Source organism: Pseudochaenichthys georgianus, chromosome 18 (genome assembly GCF_902827115.2).
Source record: "Pseudochaenichthys georgianus chromosome 18, fPseGeo1.2, whole genome shotgun sequence".
In the NCBI taxonomy this organism is placed as follows: Eukaryota; Metazoa; Chordata; class Actinopteri; order Perciformes; family Channichthyidae; genus Pseudochaenichthys; species Pseudochaenichthys georgianus.
Genome location: NC_047520.1, coordinates 20837657 through 20853981, shown reverse-complemented (window position 1 = coordinate 20853981; position 16325 = coordinate 20837657). Strand labels below are relative to the sequence as shown.

At 40.9% G+C, this 16325-nt stretch overlaps 1 long non-coding RNA gene across 1 annotated transcript; it reads left to right on the top strand.

The window, feature by feature from the left end:
* Positions 1 to 13223: 13223 nt before the first annotated feature.
* Positions 13224 to 14121, top strand: LOC117463347 (uncharacterized). Its single transcript, XR_004553904.2, has 2 exons — positions 13224 to 13317; positions 13847 to 14121. It is a non-coding gene; the product is annotated as an uncharacterized lncRNA (long non-coding RNA).
* The last annotated feature ends 2204 nt before the right edge of the window (positions 14122 to 16325 follow it).

Here is a 16325-nt window from a genome sequence, read left to right as displayed (position 1 = left end):
CTGATCAAGAAGACCAACCGAATGTAGCTGGTGGTAGCACATCGTACGTTGTGACTGCTGCTACAACAGAACCGAGAGAGGAGGGAGCTAACGTCAGTGCTAGTGCTAACTTGACAGCTAACGTTAACTTGGGGGCTGAAGAGACACAAGAAGACGAGCCAAGAGAAGCTAACTTGATGACTACAACTACCATACAGTAGTAGAGATCGAAGGAGATGTGGAAGAAGATGATGATGATGCTGCTGATGACCACCCCACCTGTTCTTCCTCTTCCTCCTTGCCTGCTGCTCGAGATGGGGGGCGAAGTTGCTGCGGTGGTCCCGCGGCCGCCGGCTGGCTGGACCAGCCAACAGTGGAGTGAGTGGATCACATTTGAGTCATTTTAAGTTGATTTAATTAAACAGTCAAACGTTACATTGGTGGTCCGTGGATTATTTATTATCAAGTTGATTGAAGTTTGCGTAGCCCATACGTGCTCGGGAAATCTGTTGACATTTACATGATCCATCGGGACGTTTCATGTAAATGTAGACCTGTGGCACCACCCCGTGTGCAACAGATGTTCTCTTTATAATAATAGGCCTATGTCTGTGCTGTTACTATTAATGCACGGATCAGCATTTACCCCCCCCCCCGCAAAAAAAAAAAATCCCGGCTCCCCCGGAGATCGTGGTATAGTTCGCACACTGGGCTAACCCATACAGTGGTGGGGCTCAAATCAGTATTTGTAATGTAATTATTTACATGCACGCTATATCGCACCCCTTGACAGTGAAACGGACGTGTGAGGCTTTTATTAGTCACCTTTTATCAGCTAAATTACATCAAGAACAACAGGTGTGAGTTAAACAATACAATAGCCTATTCTGCTAATTCCACGTTGTTACAACATGCTACGCAGCGGCAGAAACAAGAAAAGTTGGCATATATAATTGACACGGAGAGAGAGAGTGAGGGAGAGAGACAGAGACACAGGTAAACAGAGAGAGACAGACACAGCACACAACAGGTGGCCTGTATCTCTATTGTCATACAAAACACTTTTTCAAATGACCCATTATTACAAAATATATTCAAAACTCACTCTTCACTCTTCAGGTGGGTCGTGTGACTCTGGCACCTGTTCGACTTGTACCTCAATGCGAGGGCGTTTAAGAACAAATCTATCCATCCGAAATATACAATTAATCCTAGAAGTTCTGCTGTCTGTCTGCAATTTACTCGGCGCGAGTTTGGGGACTTTTCACTGTGAACGTGACGAATCAGTAATGCATAACGCAGCAGACCCAACGTTTCGTTGCTTTGATTGGCTGTAGGTCTGTTCAAATTTCGGAGGCATTTTGATCTGACCGCGGCCGCGCTGATCTTATAACGCGAGAGAATTTCCACACCTCTAGTGCAGTGGTTCCCAAACTTTTTGTGCCCAAGGCACACCAAAGGACAAGTAAAAATCTCAAGGCACACCTATTGTGCAAAATAGCCCTTATAACACGTGTTATCATTCATATCATGTAAAATATCTGTAAATGTGCATAATTATTTACCAAATAAAAAAATAAAAACTATATTACTCATGAAATATTTATTAACAAAATATTTCAGAAATTAATTTGAAACTTTATCAAATTAGGCTTCATCAAAGCAGCAACACACTCATTTAAACCAGACAGAGAACGCCAACTCCAGAGATGGGGTCATTACTACAAAAATGTAATATATTACATATTACTTTTTTTTTAAAAGTAATATATTACACTACTTCGTTACTATCTACATAAAGTAACTCACCGAGCACGTGCGAACTGCGCATGCGTGAGTGGCAATAACTTTCCTTACCAGCAGGCGGCGGTAGTGTGTATTTGTCATTCAAACCAGGCAATAACCGGAAGACAGAGAAGAAGAACAGACTCCGTGATATAAACAAAAAAACATGTGTTCTTTGCAGGTGTTTGTTGAGGTTTTACGTGGTGTTTACAGCAGTGGATAACAGCTTCTGGTCTGGACACAGTTTGCATCTCACCGTCACATTCCTGTCTATTCTTCGGATGAACTCAAAATAATGGGCATACCCCCACAACTCGAAAGTTATCGCTGACTCAGCCATGTTTATGCAGCACTGCATGTGGAGATGTGGACGCGCAAGTCGCGCAGATTACGTACATATAAACCTACAAAGTACTGATACCCTATAGTAAATTAAAAAATAATTATTTTTGTGTCGTTGTATATCCCAATAATAACGTATGGTTGTCACAAAATCCCACGGCACACCCGGACTTGACTCACGGCACACCAGTGTGCCGCGGTACACCGTTTGGGAACCACTGCTCTAGTGTATAAAACTCCCCCACTACTTAGACTATTCCTTGCACCCCTCTAGCATAAGCCCGAATGGTCTCAACCAGCGTCAGTAACGTGCACTTGTTGTTACAAGCAGGATCAGTTTATGTGTTGTGGACACGACCGGTAGATTTTCGCAATCCGTGTTCTTAACATGCTTATTTTAACATAATTTGTCATGGTCGGGCTAAGGTAGGGCCAGTGGCGTTTCTATATGTACAAAAGTGGTGGGGCACAAAAAACTCAGATGTCTATATATAAGCTTCTGCAGAGAGGTTCATGGCTGGTGAGGCACTGGCACTGACTCTTCAGGTTTACAAATATATTAAATCAAAATATAATATTATTTTCAAAAGTTTTTTTTGTCTGATGCTTCAATTACTTTTAAACAGACAGTTCAACAGAAGGATACGCACATTTTTTTAATTTTATCATTTAAATATTGAATTGTTCTCTCTTAGTAAGATCTCATTTTCAATAACATTGCGGTCTTACCTTGACTTGAAGATGAAGTCCATTTGCTTATCCCTCTGGACAAACAGCTATTACTTTTTTGTAAAAGTCCTCCTTATCTTCTTGTAGTTTCAAAAGTCTATCATAAATCTAATCTAATCATTAGATTTTTGATAAATGATAAAAGTAGGGTAGACATGTGGATATTATCCGGCTGAACAAAACGTACATTTATCTAACAGCTACGTTTCCCACAGATCTTACTTTGAGTTATTTTCTAAAATCCTATGGAGAAATCTCGTTGCTTTTTTGTGGAGGGAAGCCATGCGCAGCTTACTTCCTGGTTTTAGGACGCCTCACTGCAGCTCTCTCGTCTCCTCTTCACACACCACACTTTTCGCGGCACACGTACTTACAGCCAATCAGCTCTGAATTATGTGAGATGACGTATGGTGGGGATGGCAGCACTTTGCCCCTGTGGTCATTATTTTTTGCCACACACATTAAATAGGAAAATACTCTGAGCATGCGCAGTGTAGTTTTTGCAGTCACCGTTCACTTAGACAGTCAGAGGGAGGGGCAGGATCAGGTTTTGTCCCACATGGCTCTAAACAGCTCAATAGGCACACTGTAGACACTAATTAGAAGAACACATACTAAAACAGCAATGTACAGACGAATCAGATGATTAAACATGATCTTAAAATATATTTTATAATTTATTTTTTGCATTTTGTTGTAATCATTATTTTAATACTTTCTGCTGACACTAGGTGGGGCTGTGCCCCTAATGACCAGTCGCCACTGGGTAGGGCTAAGCCATTTCTTGGTATGGCTGTAGCCTACCCCAGCCATACCCTGGCGCCGCCACTGAATACATTGAAGTACTTTTACTGTGTACTCCTCTGTCAATGTCCCCTCCTGAGAACATAATGCATGTTTCTCTGCTATTTTGAATAAGCGTTAAAACCCTTCCTTATGAGACTGATATTGTAGGACAGAGTACTTTGAGAGGATGGTAGAGTGCACTCTGACACACTCTGTCACTCTGGTTGGCCTCTTGTGATGCTGCTGTCTTTTAATGATTATTCCTCAGCCGCTAGTTCCTCACAGATTCTTCAGCCTCCTCCTTCCATCAGTCCCAGTCAGCGCCTCCTGCACACGTCCAGTGCCTGACTCCATGATACTGTCCTGACGCTGTAAGGCTGACGCCCCATGACCACACAGTGCCAAGGACCTCATGTTATGTCTGTCATTAATCTTGTTGTAGCTGACATCCTCGTGGATTCATCTTCTCATTACAGACACATGCATTTCCTAACATTCGGTCTATATGCTGTAAAATGTATTATCTCTTGGATTTACACACGGCATCTATTGCAGTCTGTCCGTCCTGGAGAGGGATCCCTCCTCTGCTGCTCTCCCTGAGGTTTCTCCCATGTTCCCTTTAACTGTGGGTTTTCTCTGGAAGTGTTTCCTTGTACGATGTGAGGGTCTAAGGACAGAGGGTCTGAGGACAGAGGGTCTAAGGACAGAGGGTCTAAGGACAGAGGGTCTGAGGATAGAGGGTCTGAGGACAGAGGGTCTGAGGACAGAGGGTCTAAGGACAGAGGGTCTGAGGACAGAGGGTCTGAGGACAGAGGGTCTAAGGACAGAGGGTCTAAGGACATAGGGTCTGAGGACAGAGGGTCTGAGGACAGAGAGTCTAAGGACAGAGGGTCTGAGGACAGAGGGTCTGAGGACAGAGGGTCTGTGCTGTTGTATTTGCTGTAAAGTTTCTCTACTGTAGGCTATTTTTATTTTATGTACAGCACTTTGGCTCCACCAGACATCCTTTATAAATGTGCTATAACATGTGTGATTGTTTTTGTATTATTTGACTTTAACTTTAACTATATATTTATTTGTTGTTCCTTCCTTTTCTTTTCCCTTCACTATATCTGTAAAGCGTCTTTGAGCAGCTGTAAAAGCGCTAACAAATTAAATCTATTATTATTATTATATAAATAAAACTTGATTTGATTCATGTTACATCACCCATTATAACAGTTTGCTTTCCTTTCTCTCTTCTCTTAACTGATAGCCCTGTCTTTAAGTATACGCCAATGTGAAGTCCTTTTCCTGCTTCATTTGAAGGCTTCAAAACAGGCATTTCTACTGCATGTGTTTGGAGAAATCACACAATCAGTGGCCCAGAATTGTACTTTATAAACTATGAATCTTGTGGTGCTTGAAGAAATACACAATGGTTAAGCCGGCCAGGTTATATATATATATATATATATATATATCTGCCTTTTTTGGAGCCCTTTTTTTGCAATATTTATTAAAATGTCAGTAGTTATTTAACCAGTTATTGTCACGGTCCAAACTGTGTTCCTGTGTGTGGAGAGGGTGTGTTTTCCCTTGCAGGCTGCAGCCTGATTGCTCTCACCTGGCCGTCCGACTCAGCTGTCCCTCATCATCTAATCAGGACACAGCTTATCTACTCCAGTCTCCCAGCAACTCACCGCCAGATTGTTTTCTACATCAGTGTGCAATCCCTCGGCCATCGTCCACCAGAGCTTCCAGCCAACCTGCCTGTTTCTTCCTGCCTGCCTTGTAAATCAGTCCAGCCTCTCACTGCCTACCTCCACTCCGGACCTCCATATCACCAAACCTGCCTGAGTCTCCGAAGCAATACATTATTTAAACATCTTCAGTCCTTGCCTGCGCCTGGGTCCTGTTTAAAACATAATCCTAACAGTTATACCCCACGGCCCGGGAGCAACACGCAACATCTTGCAAGAAACAGCGTCTGAGGGCTTCTTCATATTTAACAAACTATGAATGTGTCATACCCACTTAACGGGAAGAAACTCAGCTATCAGACAATATTAACCGTTTTTAGCTAAACAAAACAAAAGGCTCTGAATTAGCCCTGAGCGAAAAAATGCTAACACACTTAGCACAGAACTCAAGGTAAAATACCCTTATTACTTATCGGATCTGCACAAAAAAGATATTGATTAGCAAGCTGAGATTCCACAGATTCCAGACATATAAGTATCATCACTGAGCGATCAGACATCACGGCCAAACGACAAGACACAACAACAAAGAAATGTGCTTTACGGAGCCAAAACGTCTTACCTTAGCTGTTGTTCTGATCAAAAGTTGTGTTCAATGGCATTGAAACGAGAAAACGCTGCTGAAGGTTAATCCATCATCATATGTATGGCAATAAACGTAGTTTTCTATAGAGTGCAACATAGCTTTCGGTTTGGGCAAACTGCGTGTGCATCACTCTCAATCCTCAATGGTAATGTTTCCATGGATTTAGGAACCCCCCTCGATTCTATTGGCTCTAACGGTCCAAAAGAGGTGTCAATCACCAAAATGACCAATGGGTTTGTTGGAGTCGGGAGGCCTGTTCATTTATTCCGGCAATTACTCAGACCTACTAATTAACCTAACGGAAGCTATTGAGTCTATGTAAGTTTACTGCCAGGCTCGGATCCACCTGGATCAGCTAGGTCCCAGTGGCGCCTCCAGAGATTGTTCATAGGGGTGGCCAAATGGGGGGGGGGGAATCTTGGAGTGGCCCACCAAAACCAAGCATTTAATTGTTGTAAAAGTATAGACTAGATGAAAACAATGGCAAAGAGAATCACCTCCTGATATACTTTGGTTTCTTATTTTACATGTTCTGATCCTATTTATTTGAACTGAATATAATACGGATAGTTAACATTTGACTTCAAACAACATTTAAAAGAACCTTGTTTTGTGTTCATGTGTTGGTGATTTATTGTTTTGTTTTTTATATATGCTAGTTAAAAAAGACAAATACAGCTTAATTTAAACGCGTTCCTTTATTGTAAGGCACAACATGTTCAGCATTCTCAACACATACAATACACAAAGCAACACAACATGTTCTTCAGTTACATTCTGTCTCCAGGTTATAAATAGTTTTTAGAACAAAGCTGTTTGTGTCACACTGGGATCAAAGATGATTGACTTTACTTTATTAAATCAAGTTTTAAAACATGACTATTTTATATCAACAGGACCCAAAACACAAGGGGTATAACATGGTAAATACATACTGTGATTGAACACAAACACACTATCTATTATTGACCTTTATAGCAAATTCAAAACATTATAAATTATACAAAACACCACCTTTTAGTATTAGAAAATAGGTGACGAGACATATTTCTATTTCTTTAGATGAGGCCACTGTAGTGAGAGTAACACATATAGCTTGTATTCCATTTGTTTTGAAAATGTATATTTATACTTTATAAACAAACTGGTTACCCTTTTTTAAAATGAGCATACAGAACATTATGAAAACAAACTTGACTAATGGTCGGCTCATAACCTCAGAACACAGAAGAGGAAAGATGCATAGATTCAATGATTACAAAGGTCACAATCACATTAATAAAACTGTTTTAGTTTCACTTTTACAAAACAGAGTTCCTCATGTACTTTCTAGCATGTATGGCCATCTCCTCACGAGCCCTATAGAGAACCGCAGTGACGTGAAACCCGGAAGTAAGTTACCATTTTTACCACGTCCGGTTACTTCGATAAAAAGCAATGCAATTTCGTGTCTGAAAAACGATGGTTGTTACCAAGTGGCTGAATAGGACTACAGAAGTTGTCCAAGCCGTTTTACGTCATTACACCGAACACGTAAAACACTCCCGCTAAGTTATTTTGCCCTGTTCTGCTTGAAAGCAAGTCCCTGCATCCTGCAAACTGTTCAAACAAACACTTCAACTTGTCCATCCATCCATCTTCTCCCGCTTATCCGTGGTCGGGTCTCGGGGTAGCAGTTCCAGCAGAGAGCCCCAAACGTTCTTTTCCCCTCATCAACCAGCTCTGACTGGGGGGTCCCAAGGCGCTCCCAGGCCAGCGAAGAGATATAATCCCTCCACCTGGTCCTAGGTCTACCCCTTGGTCTCTTCCCAGCTGGACGTGCCTGGAACACCTTCCTAGGGAGGCGCCCAGGTGGCATCCTAACTAGGTGCCCGAACCACCTCCACTGGCTCCTTTCGACGCGAAGGAGGAGCGGCTCAACTCCGAGTCCCTCCCTGATGACCGAACTTCTCACCTTATCCCTAAGGGAGACACCAGCCACCCGGCGGAGAAAACCCATCTCGGCCGCTTGTATCCGCGATCTCGTTCTTTCGGTCATGACCCATCCTTCATGACCATAGGTGAGGGGAGGAACGAAAATGGCCCGGTAGACAGAGAGCTTTGCCTTCTGGCTCAGCTCCATTTTCGTCACAACGGTGCGGTAAAGCGACTGCAGTACCGCTCCCGCTGCTCCGATTCTCCGGCCCATCTCACGCTCCATTGTTCCCTCACTCGAGAACAAGACCCCGAGATACTTGAACTCCTTCAACTTGTACCATTTACAATCTGTATGTTTGAATATGGATCTGAAGTCGGCGTGACGTTGAAGCAGCGACCCTGCTGTAGTTCCTTTATAGCATAACGTTAGCATTTTGCTTCTTGCGACTAGATTTATGCTTCGAAAATTATAAAAGTAGGATAGACATGTGGTGATTATCCGGCTGAACAAAACGTGATCCGTCTCTTAAATGTGTGTCAACCACAGACCTTATTTCAAGCTATTTACATCCGGGTTTTAGGACGCGTCACTGCGGTTCTCTATGCTGCTGCTCCCCTGCCAGCTCTGTCTCTCCTTTACTCATCGGCCGCCCCGTAGTTTCAGAGCGCATCGACTTTAAAATACCATCAACAAGCTGATGCTGACAGCCCCGCTCCTGCCGCCCGCTTGGGGCAGACCACACTTCCACGCTCACCGGCAGGCACCGACTGGCCATCTGGAGGACCGGGAGGGTGTGTATGTGTGTGTGTGGCCCGAGCGAGCGAGAGAGAGACCTTACTTGCATTGTCAACACACTCTCACTCCCTAAGCGTCCAATAGCGACATTTGATCAGTGTCCGTGGCGTCCAATTGTGACGCTCCTAGGCTCCTTCAGCGTGATAAAGGGACGCAAAGAGCTTTCAACTGATTGCAATGTATTCCCATCTGCGTCGGGATGTGACGCTCATGGAAGCACGGCATTCGTTTATGCCGGCTGCCCTTAAAGGCAATGTGAGCGTCCATTCCCATTGGATAACGGAGAATTGTACACCCGGAAGTAAGTATTCCTCTTACTGTCGATTGATTTTACAGTGATATCTGCACTACTCATCGACTAAAAAACACCAGATTATACTTGTTAATTACACAACATTGATTGGTTTAAATTGTGTGCAATGCTTTTGTATTTTTCCCCTTCGATTCGGAGAAACAAATATTTTTTCTGAGTAAAGGATGGCAGAAGACACTACACTACCCAGAATCCCCAGCTATCGTTTGGACTACACCATGTGCTCTGTTTGACAAACCCCGTTTTTTTCACCATTCATTCATGTGGCTGGCGTCTATGTCACATGATCTTCAAATTTCTCCCTGCAGAAAAAGAAAACATGGCTGAACTTCGTTTTATTCTCGGTGTAAAATGCCTATTTATGCGTTTTGATGTCATTTGATGCGAGAAATATGAGTTGTTATTTCAGATTATGTGTGCAGTGGATGCACATGATCTTTAGTTTGCTAGTTATTACGAAGATTACTTCAGGAAATCACGACGTTTTCATTGTTACCAAGGTGGTTGCTAGGGACGCTGCTATCGATATTATTTCTGTTATGTTGTGTAACTGTTTAATGGTGTTATCTTTATTGCTACCCCCTTCCCCGTCAATGTATAGTGTTGGTCCACAGCCTAAACATATTAGTTTAACAAAATCCGCATCTAAAGATAGCCTACGTTATTTTCCCCTCTGCAATTCCAGTCTCACATCTCACAGCACATCGTCATTAACAAATACCGGAAACAGACCGAAAACATTTAAAAAAATAATAATAATACTTTATTCCGAGTGTGCTTGCTTTTCTCTTTGAAAGTCATCACATAACGGCATTGTAATACACGGTTCGGCTGCATTACATATTACATATCTGCCGTAGTTCTGTATTTATAGAGCCCTGATGAGAAGACAAACATGAGGAACTGAAAACGTGACGTGGATCATAAATATATCAGCCATTAAACAACATCTTACATTTCTTTTCACACAATACGTCTCCTTGCAGTATCAACACTAATTCGGCTCACTTTTATATTTGATCCAATTGGTAGATAGGCTGTATTTACACCATAAAGGTGCACAGCTGATATAAAGGGACACCTGGTGGTTAAAGCATGTTATTGAATGTAATTATTTTTATTATTAGATATTAATACGATCCCTATAAAGTATATTCATTACTCGTTATTCTCTACTAATAGTTAATTAAAGACTGTATGTAATGACTATTTTGCACATCCCTTTCAAGATTTCATGATTTTCTAAGGTTTATTGACATATCATATAGGCCTACACAACTGTGGTGTAGTTCTGCACTGAATGAAAAACTTGGGTCGCAGGTTCCTCAACAGTGCATTACAAGACATCTATCAATATGTGTGCATACCTCCAGCAATGTTAACTATGTTGAAGCACTTATTTTAACTGATATTATACACATGTATTATACTCTTATAAGATGTATGTAGATATTTCATCTCCGGCCTTGTCAGGTATTGAACAATCAATAAATAAAGAACACAGAATTGTTGAATATAAAACACAGAATTTGTGTGATTATACTAAATGATTTTCAAATAAACACAACTGCATATTTAACTGTTACACATGCTGATGTAACGCAAATGTTCCAACTTGGGATCAATAAAGTATATCTTATCTTAAGCTGATCGATGGCTACTGCCATATTTGCACAATGTGCCTCTGAACCTTGACAAGTGCATGTTTCAGGCTTATCAATTAATGTAATGTAATGTTATCACAGGGGTCACACACATAAGACCAGCTGTTAAATAAAGCTCTTCTGACCTTAGCTGGCATGTGTGTATATATATTAATACTGCCCATAATGGGCACAAGCAATTTTCACCCATTTATTAATTATATGTTTTAAATGTGAGTGTTTCCTGTCCCCTAAACCTCCAGGGATGTACACAGTTTAATACTGGCAACTTCTTATTATGGGAAATACGAAAACGTCTTTTAAAACTACAACTCCCAGTAGAGACGTGCCATAGAGAACATGTTGCGAAACAGAATAGCCAGCATGTGTAGTTCTGGGGACGGGGTGGGGGAGGGGGGACACGGTGGACCCGTTCAAATCCAGTTTTGGACAGTCTGCCGTGGTTCCATCCCATTTCAAGTGCTGTTCGAGAATCGGCTTAACCCTCGGAGCACACTCTCCAATCACAGAGCTTGAGGACTATCACGGGGTTTGTCAAACAGAGCACATGGTGTAGTCCAAACGATAGCTGGGGATTCTGGGTAGTGTAGTGTCTTCTGCATCCTTTACTCCTGGGAATGGACGCTCACATTACCTTTAAGGGCAGCCGACATAAACGAATGCCGTGCTTCCATGAGCGTCAAATCCCGACGCAGATGGGAATACATTGCAATCAGTTGAAAGCTATTTGCGTCCCTTTATGACGCTGAAGGAGCCTAGGAGCGTCACAATTGGACGCCACGGACACTGACCAAACGTCGCTATTGCACGCTTAGGGAGTGAGAGTGTGTTGGCATTGTTGTTGTTAGCATCTGGTGCTAGCTAGCTGCGCTAACGGATATAAGGAGCTGTTTAAATGAAAACAGAGGAGCGACATTTCGTCACAACTGCGCCGAGCACTTGACTTGATGCAGGAAGCAGACAGCGGGACATTGTAGGAGAAGTCAGCTATGAAGGGCCGTGTAGGCCAAAATTCAAACTCACCTCACACACACACTACTGAAAACATTTGGCCTTGCACACACACTACTGAAAACATCTGGCCTTGCACACACACTACTGAAATCCTCTCACACTCACTACTGAACACCTCACACACACACTACTGAAAACATCTGGCCTTGCACACACACTACTGAAATCCTCTCACATTCACTACTGAACACCTCACACACACACTACTGAAAATTAAGCCTCACACACACACTACTGAAATCATCTCACGTTCACTACTGAACACCTCACACACACAATACTGAAAATTAACCTCACACACACACTCCTGAAAAACATTTTACTGAAAGGTTCTCAGTAGGGAATGTGCATGTGTTTCACCTATGTGTGTGTAAGGGGATTCTTGCTGTAACGGATGTCATTCTAATGTAACAGAAGTCAGTGGTCTCTTTGCTAGCCCCGTTAGCTTCATTAGCTCCAGGCTGCTACTCCGAAGTGTTTGTTGTGTTGATGCCTGGTGGAGTATTCTTCATTGAAATATAGCACTTATCTTATGGCTCTGTGGTTCAAACAGACCGTCCATGAATGCAGTTTATTCGGTAAGTACAATTCAAGCACTTTATTTCTTACTTGTCTTTTTATTCAGCTAACAAGCGAGACGAAGCTACATCTGTGCTAACGATGCTATCCGTAGCATACAAGTTAAAACATAATGGAGAAGTGTAACACATTGAGAAGGATTATACTGTAAAACATAAGGCTTCTCGGTGAGGTTGGTAAAATAAGGTCATGCTTGTACATTAGTTAGTTTGCTAGTTAGGTAACTGTATGCTGTTATTGTTAATTTAAAATAGCTATGCTCGACGATGCAGACAGCTAGCGTCACATTAGTGTTGAAGAGCAGAGTACTGTATGAGATTAACCTCACTATAAGATCTGTGTATCTGAAAAATATGAATCTCACATTTCCAGTTGGTTCCAGAAATAACGTTAACGTAGATATTGCAATATGGTTTGAAACTAGCTGGAAATAAGGTCTGTGGTTGAGACGCATTTAAGAGACGGGTCACGTTTTGTTCAGCCGGATAATATCCACATGTCTACCCTACTTTTATAATTTTCAAATCATAAATCTAGTTGCCAGAAGCAAAATGCTAACGGTATGCTTGAAGAAACTGCAGCTGCTTCACCGTCACGCCGATTTAAGATCCATATTCAAACATACAGATTATAAATGGTACAAGTTGAAGCGTTTGTTTGAACAGTTTGCAGGAACTTGCTTTCAAGCAGAACTTGAAAATGTACATAAATAGCTGACGTTAATAATGCTAACGAGCGAGCTAGCTGTGTAGATCTGCTGCACTATTTACTGCAGCCGACTTTATAACAGTATTAAGTGAAAACCATTCAAAATATTTTATAGAATAAATCCGTTATCCAAATCCCATAAAAACACAAGACAACCAGCAATTAGACAATACCCTGTGTCGTATTTTTGTCGGATGAATGCAAGCTGATATTGTCACTTTTTAAAAAACCTAAATAAGGGTTGTTCCCTCTTGTTTTCTCTGTTAGGATAATACTACAGAAAATGGGCTCCGCGGAAGGTGACACCCTTGCAAACCAAAAAAGAGAAATACAAGTATTTGTATTCCCCCCGGTCTGCACGTTTTACGTTGCTTAAGGTAAGTGAACATGAAACTATTCAGCATAACTTTCAATAATAATCTACGGTATTTATTGAGTTTTGGGATATTACTTGCATACAAATCTATACATGCCTTAAGGTTTCTAAAACATACAATATGTGGTAAATTCAACAGTGGACCCAGCAAAGATTCACATTTTTGCACGATTTGTTGCTGTTACTTAATTATACTTTTAATAAATTCAAGTCAAGCTTAGTTACATGTGATGGTAGCTATATGCTCTTACCTGTGTGCCTCCTCCGCAACCAGACTGTATTCAAACTCTTAAGTACCAGTTCTATCTACTTTAAACAATTAAAAAGACACAATCAACTACATTTATTGATATACCAATCTTTATTTTTGGGGCCTCTTCTTCTTTTAAATTAAACTTTCAGACATGAGATATTGAAATACAGTAATAGTTTTGTCTATTTAAAAAAGAATGAGCCATTCCTTACAGTTAATTTCATATTTCTTATTGTCTAAAGCATTTATGACACACATTTCCCCCTCATATTCTCAGTGTGGATCAATTGAGACAGCGTGCAGAGACTTTGGGAGAAACCTCAGCGTGACGGATGTCCTGTCTGTGGGTTTGGCTGGAGAAGGTGGAGAGGTCTTTCTCTGGGATGAGGACGTGGCCTGATGGAGGAGGACGTGGCCTGATGGAGGAGGACCAGGTCTGATGAAGAAACCACCTAACTGCATCTGTGAGCCCATACTGGGCTCAGCTGCCACAAACAAATGATGGTCCTGTTTGACTTTGTGTTCACAATAAAAGTGTAGTTTCTTAGTGAATGTCCTGTATTGGTCTTTAATCTGAAATCAGCTTTTCATTTTCTTCTTGCTCCTCTGAGAAAACTGTGAGGCAGTTGTGTCCTTCAGGTATGTCCTTTCCTAACAGAAATGACAAGAAACATATGACATTATTGCAGAGCAAGTGTGTTATTTATGAAACGTTTGTTTATTTAGCGGCTGTAGAAATAATGTATTTTTTAAATGTTAATGTGTTTTTTTAATTCATCACTTTATACTACAAAGATAATCAGATTATGAATGAACAGTCTGCAGTTAATCAACATTAAAATATTTTATTAAATAATATTCAACTGCTCGGTTGTCTCACTGCAAGAACCACTTTTACCACGTCTTTTACAGACAATATGTAGAGACAAATGGTAGCAATTCTCACAATGTAAAATAATAATTGCCTTAAATACATTGAAATGTGAAAGCTGATTATAGTTGTTACTTTATCTATTTAAACCAGAACGTTTCTCGATTCCTTGTACCTTTGAGTCCATGCTGAAGTTCACTGATGTTAGGAATAGGTCTGTCTCTCGTGGTCAGCATCCTCTGGTCTGTCTGCCGCATCCTCTGGTCTGTCTGCCGCATCACCTGGAAACTTTAAACAAACAGATATATATATATATATATGTAAAGTAACAATGTGTTGGTCACAGACTTTTTTACATGCAAATGTCATGTGATAATCTTTTTGTTATCCTTAAAGAAAGTGCTGGATATCAAAGCCCTTACTGTATCTTATCAGTTGGATTGTGTATTATTGTATAGTTGTGGTCCTTTTTATTTTAGAATCGTTTTTCATGAGACAGTCAATTTAAATATTCGTCCTATGCCATATTCACATTCATTTGTAACACACACGTAAGGGTAAAAGACAAACATCTTCAACAAATGTAATGCAATGAATAAGCTTCATTGTCAGAGAAGCACACATAACGTCATATCTAATATTTAAACAAATCATTTCCTTGTCCCTAAAGCATTTTTCGTCCTCAAATGCAGGCATTAAGTTACATGTTCATGTTCTGCTGCCACAATAAGTCGGTTTCTCCAGTGTAATGATAATAAAATGCTAAGTAAGTATTGGTAATAATATTAATAAAAACAACAACGTTTGGGTTCGTTCGTTTAATATGATGAACGTTAACCAGTAAGCTTCAATAATCAACTCCAGCTCAACAAACCATATTGCAATATCTACGTCAACGTTATTTCTGGAACCAACTGGAAATGTGAGGTTCATATTTTTCAGATACACAGATCTTATAGTGAGGTTAATCTCATACAGTACTCTGCTCTTCAACACTAATGTGACGCTAGCTGTCTGCATCGTCGAGCATAGCTATTTTAAATTAACAATAACAGCATACAGTTACCTAACTAGCAAACTAACTAATGTACAAGCATGACCTTATTTTACCAACCTCACCGAGAAGCCTTATGTTTTACAGTATAAACCTTCTTAATGTGTTACACTTCTCCATTATGTTTTAACTTGTATGCTACGGATAGCATCGTTAGCACAGATGTAGCTTCGTCTCGCTTGTTAGCTGAATAAAAAGACAAGTAAGAAATAAAGTGCTTGAATTGTACTTACCGAATAAACTGCATTCATGGACGGTCTGTTTGAACCACAGAGCCATAAGATAAGTGCGATATTTCAATGAAGAATACTCCACCAGGCATCAACACAACAAACACTTCGGAGTAGCAGCCTGGAGCTAATGAAGCTAACGGGGCTAGCAAAGAGACCACTGACTTCCGTTACATTAGAATTACATCCGTTACATTAGAATGACTTCCGTTACAGCAAGAATCCCCTCACACACACAGGTGAAACACATGCACATTCCCTACTGAGAACCTTTCAGTAAAATGTTTTTCAGGAGTGTGTGTGTGAGGTTAATTTTCAGTATTGTGTGTGTGAGGTGTTCAGTAGTGAACGTGAGATGATTTCAGTAGTGTGTGTGTGTGAGGCTTAATTTTCAGTAGTGTGTGTGTGAGGTGTTCAGTAGTGAATGTGAGAGGATTTCAGTAGTGTGTGTGCAAGGCCAGATGTTTTCAGTAGTGTGTGTGTGAGGTGTTCAGTAGTGAACGTGAGAGGATTTCAGTAGTGTGTGTGTGAGGCTTAATTTTCAGTAGTGTATGTGTGAGGTGTTCAGTAGTGAATGTGAGAGGATTTCAGTAGTGTGTGT